The sequence below is a fragment of the Squalius cephalus genome (assembly GCF_949319135.1).
Source record: "Squalius cephalus genome assembly, chromosome: 17".
In the NCBI taxonomy this organism is placed as follows: Eukaryota; Metazoa; Chordata; class Actinopteri; order Cypriniformes; family Leuciscidae; genus Squalius; species Squalius cephalus.
The window spans coordinates 30,120,506-30,132,200 of NC_137138.1; the positions used below are offsets into that span (position 1 = coordinate 30,120,506).

General features: G+C 39.8%; 1 long non-coding RNA gene across 1 annotated transcript; it reads right to left on the bottom strand.

Annotated features, from left to right (window-relative positions):
- Positions 1-2,281: 2,281 nt before the first annotated feature.
- LOC307145086 lies at positions 2,282-2,732 on the bottom strand. Its single transcript, XR_013818892.1, has 3 exons — positions 2,647-2,732; positions 2,411-2,516; positions 2,282-2,321 (listed from the first exon to the last, which is right to left on the bottom strand). It is a non-coding gene; the product is annotated as an uncharacterized lncRNA (long non-coding RNA).
- Positions 2,733-11,695: the final 8,963 nt, after the last annotated feature.

Here is an 11,695-nt window from a genome sequence, read left to right on the forward strand (position 1 = left end):
ATTAATTATAGGTAGGACACTGGAAATCTGGCAAATAGATGTTTTAGTAATGGAAATTATATACATAAAAAAATCTTGAGCTCAAACTTGACTTTTGACCACTATTTTAAAGTTACTGTACTCTGCCTTTGTATTGTCAGCAAAAAGTGAGAAGTCATGCCAAGGCAAAAGGCAGTAACTTCCACATTATCAATATTTGGTTGCTGATCACCATTAACAAAATCATTATAGTAACACCTGTATAAAATCTAGTGATCATGGCATTTATTTTGTATGATTTACAATTATTTATAGCCATCTACTTATTGCTATGCTGTGCTTTGGTTGCATTCTGATGGCATTATTAATACATTTGACATGACAAAATACCTCCTATTAGTCCAGCGTTGACTCGACCGCGTTTAGGGCGGGGCTGAAGGCGAAGTTTTGGCACTCTGCCAGCTAGTTTGCAGAGCTTTAATTGTTGGTTGTATTAATCTGATACGGCAATGTGTAACGTTTTTCTGTCAACTCTGCATAATCCTTCGCGATCGATATCGCACGTTTGTCGATGGAGCGGGTTCAGACCATACTAAATGTTCTGACCGCTCTGAGGACATCAGAAGTTAGAGCGACTGATGGCAGCTGTACAAGTACACAGGCTACACCGTAATTTTAATTTTAATGGACATTAAAACAAAGGCAGATAACCGTACAATCTGGTAGGTAGCATTATTTGATTGAACACCGGCACAGTAACTTCATATTGACGCGCGGCTAAACAAAGGCAGAGCACCGTAACTCGTAATTTGAGCGTTCCAAAACAAAGCCAAAGAGCGGTAACTGATGTTACGGTGTTCTGCCTTGGTTTCTCATGGGCTTTTGGAAGTTACTGTTAAGACAAATCATTATTTTCTCGAAAAAAAAACGGAATTGATACAAGATTCTTGTCCACATGATAAAGAAGGTCTTGAATGTGCCAAAAATATAAATAACTCATTTTCGACCAAAAACGAAGTTACGGTCTTTTGCCTTTGCACGGCAGTTTTGGTTCCACCTCTGTTGAAGTTCCAACGATGATGTGTAAATATTGGAGATTGCTGAGTGGTCATTGTTATCACTAGCATCATTATGTTAACGTTCCGAGCATGTCCTCAGCAGCTATCTGTCAGTGTTAGCACAAATATTGCCATCTCCTGTATTGTGATGAATACAGAATGCTGTTGATTTTATCTGCTGTAGTGATTGCTATACCATCTTTTCCATGTTGGTGATGCTAGGGTAGTTTACTTTAGTGTCGCTATAGCAACCAGTTACATGAAATTGTACTTTTATGCAGTGGAAAACGAAACGTCTGAAACCAAACCGAGTAGAGTCAAGTTGAGGTGTGTTGAACTGGTACCAGTTAGTAGAAAAGGGACTATACATATTTTAGTGAGAAAAAAAAATTCTGAATTTGACTTACAGCCCATTCTGATGTTCTCTTTAAAGGGATAGTTCACATTGAAATAAAATTTTGGTATGTTTTAGCTTACCTCAAGGGCATCCAAGATGTAGGTGTCTTTGTTTCCGCAGTAGTTTCAATTTTGATATTTTTAGGTCAAACCGTTCTTGTCTGTCAGTCGTATAATGCAGGTCTATGGTCACTATCTGAAAGAGCATGCACAGCGAAGTCCAAATTAAACAATTCCCCATCGTAAGTACACATTGATGGCCTAAGACACGAAACGAGCAGTTTGTGTGAGAAAACAAACAGTATTTATATAGTTTTTACCTCTTGTACACAACCACATCCAAGTGATCTGAGGGCGCGCGCGCTTCCGGCGCTTTCTTCTTCTTCTTTTTTTTTACGCCGGATCGCAAACAAATATGTGCATTACCGCCACCTATCTCAGAAATGGACCATTGACACTTTCCTATACTTCTTTAACCTATCAACCGACATAAATTCCCCTTATTTACTTGCATAGAGGCTTAATAGAATTAAGCTTCTCCGCTCCCTTTAAGCTTCTCCACTCCCTTTATCTCCTTACGGAGAGACGTGATGTGCTGAGACGTGATGTCTCCTTCACCAGGATGCTCTGCTCCTGATCAAGGGAGAGAGAGAGAGAGAGTTTCTTTGCTATACCATAGACAGACAGGCATACATTTTAGAGAACGTCAAGACTACCATACCATCCTCACGTCTCTCCCAAGGCAGGATGTAGTCCTCTGTCAAATTGGAGGCCAACTCCTCGTCAATTGTATCCTCTACAATAGCATTGTACAGCAAGATTTTTTATCTTACTTTTTTTTTAATTCTCTTATTTTTCTTCTCTTTCTTTGTCTTGTCTGGTTGCTATCTGCAAAGTGAAATAAGAAAACTATTAGGAAAACAGAGTTTTTTTTTGTTTGCATTTGCAATGTGCCATTTGAATATCTGTCAACCAACCATGCTGACGATAGAGGTCCTGCTTCTTGCATAGCAGGGCCACTATGATGCTCTCTATCTCAGCCCTGAGATCCTCTTTTGCTCCCTGTTGTGTTGTGCTCCCTGGCTATAAATAGGTAACACAGTTAAGCGGTTGTTTCATTTTTTAATTTCTGATCACCTTATGTAGTTCATATTTGAACAAAGTAAATAACAGTTGTATTTGTGAAAATATTTGAGCGCTGCACATGATTTACCTGTGACTGCCCACTGCTGAACATCACACACCCACTGCTGTGCTGTTTGTTTAGTGATGTCATTCTTCTGGCAGAAATTCCAGCTTTTCCCTCTCAGAAATCACACAAAATTAAAAAATATCATACAAGCTTTCAGCCAATACCAGATCAAGAAATTCCTTCATCTACAGTTTATAAATGAATGGATGAATGAGCTTATTACAGATGGACAGACGCCAGCTCTGCTGTTTGTTGTTAAAATGTATGTTGTGTCAGGCAAGAGGATCATTTGAAAATGTCCTTACTTTGATGTATCTGTGGGCCAAGACTTTGTGAAGGTTCTCTGTTCTGTTCCACCCCATGGCCTGTTGAGTGAGCATATTCTCTCTCCCTGATTGAAAAATAAATCTGCATGCATGATTGGATCAATTTACATGGGAAAGACCATTGCAGTTAGACATGACCTAACACAACAATTACTTTAGTGTGAGGAGAACGGGAAAATTACATTTTAGAAGTCAGAAATACCTCATCACAGCATATGGTTTGTAATAGTGCTGCACGATAAATCATATCGCACTCGCGATGTCAAGCCTACGTGATTATATGACGCAAAATGCTGCGATTTTATATTAAATAAACAAATTAGCGCTGTTAACGCAATTAACGCAGCATCTGTTCATTTTTGGCATCCTTTGGCTAGTGTTACATGATCCCGCTCTTATTCATGCAAATGCTTTTAAACCATTCATGCGCGATAAGACAAAAAAGAGCTCGCTGCCTGTGAATGTCCTAACTGTGACACACAGAAAGACTTGCGCTAATATCGTGCGTGCACACAAAACAGCATGCCAGAATACAGCTCTCTTTCTAGCTTGAACGAACAATAACACACACAATTATGCCAAAATGTCTTTTTGTCGAGTATCTTCATAACATAAGAGCAGTCTTATGTTGAACGTGAAGAGTTGTGACTCGTGAGAGAATGAGGCGCGTGTGAGATCCGCGTCTCTGACAGGAGCGGCTGGTCTTAAAGGGACAGTACACAGTAGCCACTAATTATATCTGTCGCTAAAGTTAATCAAAGAACAAAGGGAACAGAGAAAAACACTCACTGCTCTTGACTAAAGAATTTTTTTCTTTAGGCAGATTATCACTAATCTGTGTGTGCATTTATTTTCCTTGAGAACCAAGCAAGTTGACTCATGAAACCATTTGTTTATTATATCGCATATCGCAATCGCAATATTGACCTCAATTATCGCAATATGACATTTTCCCCAAATCGTGCAGCCCTAGTTTGTAATGTGTCATACCAACCTGCCTTTGTCATGTACTTTGTTACAAGAGCTGCCCTGTAAAGAAAGCTGTTTACCTAGATAAAAGAATACAGAAATTAATGTATTCCTATATTACATTACAAAAAACAACAACAACAAATAAACAAAAACGTATATGTGAACATGTAGCCATACTTCTTGTTTAACTCATATCTGATCGTCAACTAGCTCTCCACCTTAGAATGCCATGGAAACTAAAACGACCAGACCCTTTCAGCCATAGCCATAGACAACACAATTGGCAAGATCGAGCCCAATTTCTCAAAGTTGGGAACAACGCTGGATCTTATAGTGACATGCATAGCCAACTGGGTCTACATTTTAAAACCTCACAATGGCATGCCAGACTTTTCATAGAATCCCATGAAACTTGATGATTTTGCATTGTCACCAGCATTCAGATCTGTTATCTGGCCTGTGTCCCAACCAAAATGTGTCAAGGATTTTGTGTGTTCTGCACAGTCTGAAAATTCTTGTTGGCTGGTGTGTCAAATGGGGGCCTACTGGTGGGCTGGGAAGTCAACCATGGCCTACTGGTTAGGGCCTTGGGCGTGTGACTTGTTCGAATGCCGACCAGGAGGAAAGAAGAAAAAGAAGAAGAAGAAGAAGTGTGGAAAGTGGTTGAACGTCGCTGTCCCGTCCACATCCACGGCTAAGGTTCCCTTGAGCAAGGCACCAAACCCTTCACTGCTCCCCGGGCGCTGCAGTAGCTGACTGCCCACTGCTATGAGTTAGTGTGTGTCACCTCACTGTGTGCTGTGTATGTGCGTCTCTAATTCACAGATGGGTTAAATACAGAGACTGAATTTCCCTAACAGGATCAAAAGAGTGTATATACTTAAATAGTGCAGCTCAGAGGGAATATAGCTTGAAATAGTGATGCATCATGCATACACACTGCTGACTTGAAGCATAGATCTTTGTTTGATATCTTGATGTACTTTATCCTTCACACTCTGCTTGTTTCTCACATAAATGTATCAGTGAAGTCTCCTATATCCACATAATTACAATATTGTCGGTAATAACATACTTGCTCAACTTCCTCTCCGACAGTGTTCCCTGCTCCATCCTGATTCCTGCCGCCCCACCTGCAACATAGTGTTGGATTAATTTCATACCATAACTTTAAAAATATGATGTTATGCAATCATGGATCATGTGCACATTAAAATCACTTTCACATTAAAGGTGTCATATTTTATAACTTTATAAATGAATAAAACGAATAAAATATATTTTAAAACTTTATAAACGAAAATAACTGGCTTCCGGTAGCGGTCGACGCGCGTTCACGGAGATGGATGCTGGCATATGACGTAGGACGTAGCGTAGGAAGCGTTGTGACATAGTGACGAACGTAGAGTTTTGTTTTGCTCTGCTCTCTGGCTGCGCTGTCACGTTCGTTCTACGTCACGACGCTTCCTACGCTACGTCCTACGTCATACGCCAGCATCCATCTCCGTGAACGCGCGTCGACCGCTACCGGAAGTCAGTTATTTTCGTTTATAAAGTTTTAAATATGTATATTTTTATGACAAAACCGCACGGATTACCCTCAGAAGGCCTTCGTTTATCCCCCTGGAGCCGGATGGATTACTTTTGTGAAGGATGCATGCACATTTTGGGACTTGAAGGAGATGGACCCCATAGCTTCACATTATAACTGGTGGTCGACCGATATGGGATTTTTAATGGCCGATGCCGATGCCGATATTGAGAAAGCAATCTGGCCGATTGGCCGATACAATACATGTGAATACAGTAAATGAGAGACATAAAGAATATTGGTGAAACTAAATGAACATTTATTGTACATAATATTTATGCAAAATTCTTTTTGCAATAAAAAATATTTACTAAGAAATTAAAATGTAAACAAAAAGGTAAGGTAACACTTCAATAAATAAAGTTTTAGTGCAGCTTCTTGTCTGCTTTAATATTTACAGTCATTTTTTCAGTCACATAAATAATTACTGCTGCTTACTGCAGGTTACAAATAACATTTATCACTAATGAACCAATCTAAACAATATTAATAAATTAATGACAAAATAGTATGTGAAATTACATACATTTTATGTACAATACATAGTTAAATATAAATCTCACATAGTTTATTTACACTATTTACTTTAAACAGGTTGTTTTACTTAAAGTATATTTAAATAATAATGATTTATGTGTTTAGTTTTGCTTGTTTGTTTCTTTAAAACGTTGCAAGCCGTCACATGTATTTGCATGACATGAACATATGAAAATGTATACTACTCACGATATTACGCCAATCATGGATAAATAAATACAGTAGATAGTGAATAACATTTTCAAGGATTTATTTTCAAACGTAATATTATTACATAGTGTTGTCCTCTCATCCACCTCACCCGACCACTGATCTGTAATGCACGCGACACAGCTTTTCCGTGCACGCGAGTCCTTTGGAAAACAGCGTCTAGTTTAAATGTAACCCGAGAACAACTCGCGTATCTGAGGAACAGCCAGTCACAGGATTTTTGACTGTTTGTGAGGTCAAATGTTTTCAGTTTTGTTTGAATTCGTTTATATCACATCTGTGACCCCCACTGGAGCTACCGATGGGTTGCGGATCTGACATATCACGGTACTGTTTGAATAGACTCTGCTGCACGCCGGAGTGTTTTTGTGTGTAACACAATGTAGCGTCAGGTTAGAAAGGAATGCGAATGGTCATTTACGGTGTCTGTCAGATGTCTGCTTCACTTCTGAGTGGCTTGTTTTACGGTGCTGGGTGGAGCAGAGCGAGTGTATTCAGTTCATTCACGCTCGCTCTGTTCGCGTCAGTGGAAAAAAGCGCTAATGCACAGTCACAAACTGTTTTGAAATATATCGGCCAAACGGAAAGATTTATCGGCCGATGCCGATATCTAAAAAATTCCAAATATCGGCCGATACATCGGCCTCGGCGATATATCGGTCGACCAATATAACCACTGAAAGATCTAAGACATTTTCTAAAATAACTGAAAATGTGTTTGTCTGAAAAAAGATTGACATATGGATCTCGAACAGCTTGAGGATGAGTAAATCATGGGTTAAATATCATTTTTGGCCGAACTATCCCTTTAATTCCATTTGCACAAACACACACACTCTCTCTCTCTCTCTCCTACAAACACATTTCCCTATCAATCTCTACATATGTAACTAACTCAGCTTTAAAACAATCTTCTTGGGGAAAAAAAATCCATTAAGGGGATTTACTTTACTTCCCATAAGCAAATTAAACACGACTGATACATTTATCCACAAATGAGTTTCCACAGGGTGAGTGACAAGTGGCATCTGTACAATTGCACACCTCTGATCTACCCACATACCTGCAGACTGCCACTTGTTTTTTGACATCTCCTTACTTGCCCTGAACCTTGAGACACCACATGCTCCACTGTTATTTGCCTGTGAAGTCAGATATCACTCGTCTTAACAAATAAACAAAAGACACACAAACATAAGCAGTAGATTTACAGTCTTGATATGCAATATTAGACATATTCTTGTCATGCTGCTGCCTCTAACGTTGTTAAGAAAGGCTGATACCTCCTCATCTTTGGCAAGAAATAACCCCTTGTACAGAGAGGGTCCCTCATTCATGTCCATTAAAATTGATCACACAAAAAAAATCCTCTTTTAACTGACCAAACATTACTCTACATGCAACTATTTCTATGACAATGTTGTGGTTTTGAAATTGACATTAATGTCTGTGTAATATAAACGTACTCCCCTGATTTTATGAAGCGATAATGTTTGCGATTGCCATCGCAACATGTCTAGGTAACACGCTGGACAATAAAAGTAATAATTTACTTCACACATCACCTCTTCTGTATGCTTGCAAAAACAATATTCGAAAAAAACTTTTCTGGAACGTATCTGCACAGACATTCCCTGGCTAAGACATAAAAAAAAAATTGATTAATGTTTACAGAAAATAAATATTATAATATTACAATATTACAGATTGTAACGTGACAGGCAGGAACATGGAAGCAGGATCCAAATGCAGCAGTAGTACTTTTATTAAATAAACTAAAGACTAGACAGACTCAAACTCAGACATAGGGAACGGCACAACCAACATCGAACAACATCATGAACCCACAAACACTGAAACAAGAAACGGGGTTTAAATACAGAGACTAACAAGCTAAACAAGATAACAAGGGGGCGTGGTTAATCAGAAACACCTGGGGATACTAATAAACTAGAAAAACTACAAAGGACTACAAAACATGACACAGAACAGGAAATAACTAAAGTCCACACAAGACAAGGGAAACACAAGACAGGAATCATTACATAGCCCCCCACTTAAGGAATGGATTCCGGGCTGTGCAGGCGACCAGGGCGGAGCGGGCGTGCAGGTGACCAGGGAGGCGAGGACCCTTCAGGCGGCCATGGAGGAGACGAGCCTTCAGGTGACCATAGCACAGGAACAGACACCGGCTCAGGAACAGGAACAGACACTGGCTCAGGAAAAGACACCGTGGCAGCGACCATCTCTGCTGAGGGCTCAGGTTCAGTAGGGGTGTCCCCGACTATGGATTTTCATAGTCGAATCAGAATCGTCAAGTCTTGCCTATAGTCGACTAATAGTCAAATCATGTGTATGGGGTGGGGATGGGGGCGGGGCTTTAACATTTCAAAGCCGAGATGTACAGAAAGAAAAAAAATTCACACAAAGATATAGAAGAAAATGTATAAAAACATTTTGGATCAATAAAACTAAGAAATAACAAATAACTCCATAAAGGCCACACTGCAGACAGGATTTACATTCACATGCAAATCAAATTAAATCGGCTAAATTACCTGTGCAAGCAGGCTCTAAGTAGGCTACAGCACAACATCGATGCATCATGCACTGAAAAAATGAACAATTAATTTACTAAATTAAATTAGAACAGAATATACCTTTAATAAATAAAAATACAAAACGAAATAAATCAGAATCAAGTCACAAGATGAGGAGAAAATGTGTGCAAAATGCCTAAAGTGCAGGGGAACATATTCAAAACACAAGCCACAAATAGTTAGATTAGATAACACTGACAGATCAATAAATAAAATTAAAATAAAGAAATTATTAAAATAACGATAGTAGCCAGAATTTTCAACTTTGTCTTTTTAACTGCAGAAACAACAATATATGCTAAACTGGAGTGGCAGTCTTTTTAGCTAAAAATGTTCACAGCATCCAAAAGTCAAATTAGAACCGGCTGAAAAGTTTTGAAATAACTTGTACCCTACCTGATCGAGAGAAAAAATCCAGTCTTTCACTCTGTCTGTGTCCGTTGGAGTCTTTTTGTGCGCGCGGATTAAAAAAAAAAAAATTCTAAAACGTGAAAAGCGTTTACGGCTTAATCTCCTAAAATAGTTAAATTAAAATATGACAATGCTTTACTATAGGAGGAACGCATTGCGTTCATATTCTGGGTTCATCTGCTTATCTGCACATAGTATGGTTTCTTAATAAAGTGTGTAGCCTACTGTGTACATGCATTAAGCCACGTTAAAGTGCCTTTTAAGCGTTTTAAAAGCTTTTTTCACGTTAAGCATTTAGAATGTCCCGTGGAAAACCAACTTGTTAACGTTGGCCGGCCATCTTGTCCGGAGACACTGGCTCGGCGGGTGTGACATGAACAGACTCTGGATCGGCAGAAGTGACGTGAACAGTCTCTGGATCGGCAGAAGCGACGTGAACAGTCTCTGGATCGGCAGAAGCGACGTGAACAGTCTCTGGATCGGCAGGCGTGACGTGACAAGGCTGCGGAATGAGGGCTAATGTGGGAGTACCACATTTCTCTTCCGTGATCCCCACAGCATATCCCGAATAACTCAGTTGCAGGGCCAAGCCAATATAAAATTCTAAAGTACAGTGGGGAGGGTGCAGTGGCATGGTTGACCCAAGTGGCTCTGATAGTCCCCCTCTATCAGAAAAAATATCATGAGGCACAGAGGGTCAATAGGAGTAACATTTGCCATATCGATAAAATCCTGTACATACTCCTCAATGGGCCGGTCTCCCTGACGGAGACACATAATCCGTGCTACTGGATTCCTGGAGGTCATTGCTGCTGGGTCCACGTTAGTGGTGGATTCATCTGTAACATGGCAGGCTGGAACATAGAAGGAAGCAGGATCCAAATGCAGCAGTAGTACTTTTATTACATAAACTAAAGACTAGACAGACTCAAAAACTCAGACATAGGGAACGGCACAACCAACATCTAACAACGGCACAACCAACATCTAACAACGGCACAACCAACATCTAACAACGGCACAACCAACATCTAACAACGGCACAACCAACATCTAACAACGGCACAACCAACATCTAACAACGGCACAACCAACATCTAACAACATCATGAACCCACAAACACTGAAACAAGAAACAGGGTTTAAATACAGAGACTAACAAGCTAAACAAGATAACAAGGGGGTGTGGTTAATCAGAACCACCTGGGGATACTAATAAACTAGAAAACCTACAAAGGACTACAAAACATGACACAGAACAGGAAATAACTAAAGTCCACACAAGACAGGAATCATTACACAGATACAGTAATATGATTATGTGTTACAATGATTCAAGCATATTTACCCTTCCAGCCTGAACAGAACGGTGCTCCAGTAGCTTTAAAAAGGCATGCCTTGACATCGAAGGAGCAGATACTTTAATGTGAGCAAAAGCTTCGAAGACGTCAAAACTACATAGCGTCTGGCAGTTTGTTGTGCTTGGCCAGTAACGGTACTTAAGAAGCTCTTTCACCCCTGGGGTCCATTCCACAAGGCAGGTAGGACAAACTTTACGGGGCAAACAGACATCATATTGTCCTGTGAAAAAAGAGACACATTAAACATGTTTCACAGAATCAACTTTTTCCAACTCAACTGTCCATTATTCATTCATTGTAGTGTTTGAAATGGCATTAACATTTGGTAATTGGTATATTTCTCAAGAGGAAAGCTTTGCCTTGATTGCAATTATTAACTTCTGCGGTACAACAAAACTGAAAGTAGGACTTTCCGAACTTACCATTCATGGTGACCACAGAAATATGCTTGCCAGAGGTGACCTCAATCTCATGGGTGCACTCACATATTGCCCTACATGTGGGCAAGGTCAACTGACAAAGAGGTTGTTACATTTTTCCTCAATCGAGAAGGTATATCTATACTTGTCATACTAGTGATTCAAAACCAACATCTACAAAATAGACCACTCTACCATATGTCATTATCACAGTTTTCTTACTAATAGCACTAATAGCAAAAAAAATTATTCAGTCAAAGAGTGATTCAAATTAAGAGTTTAAACCTTTTCCATTGACAAAGTCTACCAACAAAGAATATTTGTGGAATTACTCTTTACTAGTCAACAGAAATTGTTGAATGAACATACCCTGCTCACAAAAGTGAGGCTGGCCATTTTCACCCATCACCACAGCCTTTATGGGGGGAATAGGCTCCAGGTAGCCATGGAATAGTGCCTCCCTGTCGTGGAACACATTCTTTTTGTGAGCCTCCATATCGCATCCTCCACATAGAAATTCCATGTCCAGTGGCACACAATCCAGGCACCTAATTACTGCCTCTCCAGCACCGCATCTGTGGCATTTTTGGTTGACGTCTCTTTCAGCGGACAGTTTAGCATCGAGTAGCACTGGTCTTGCTGC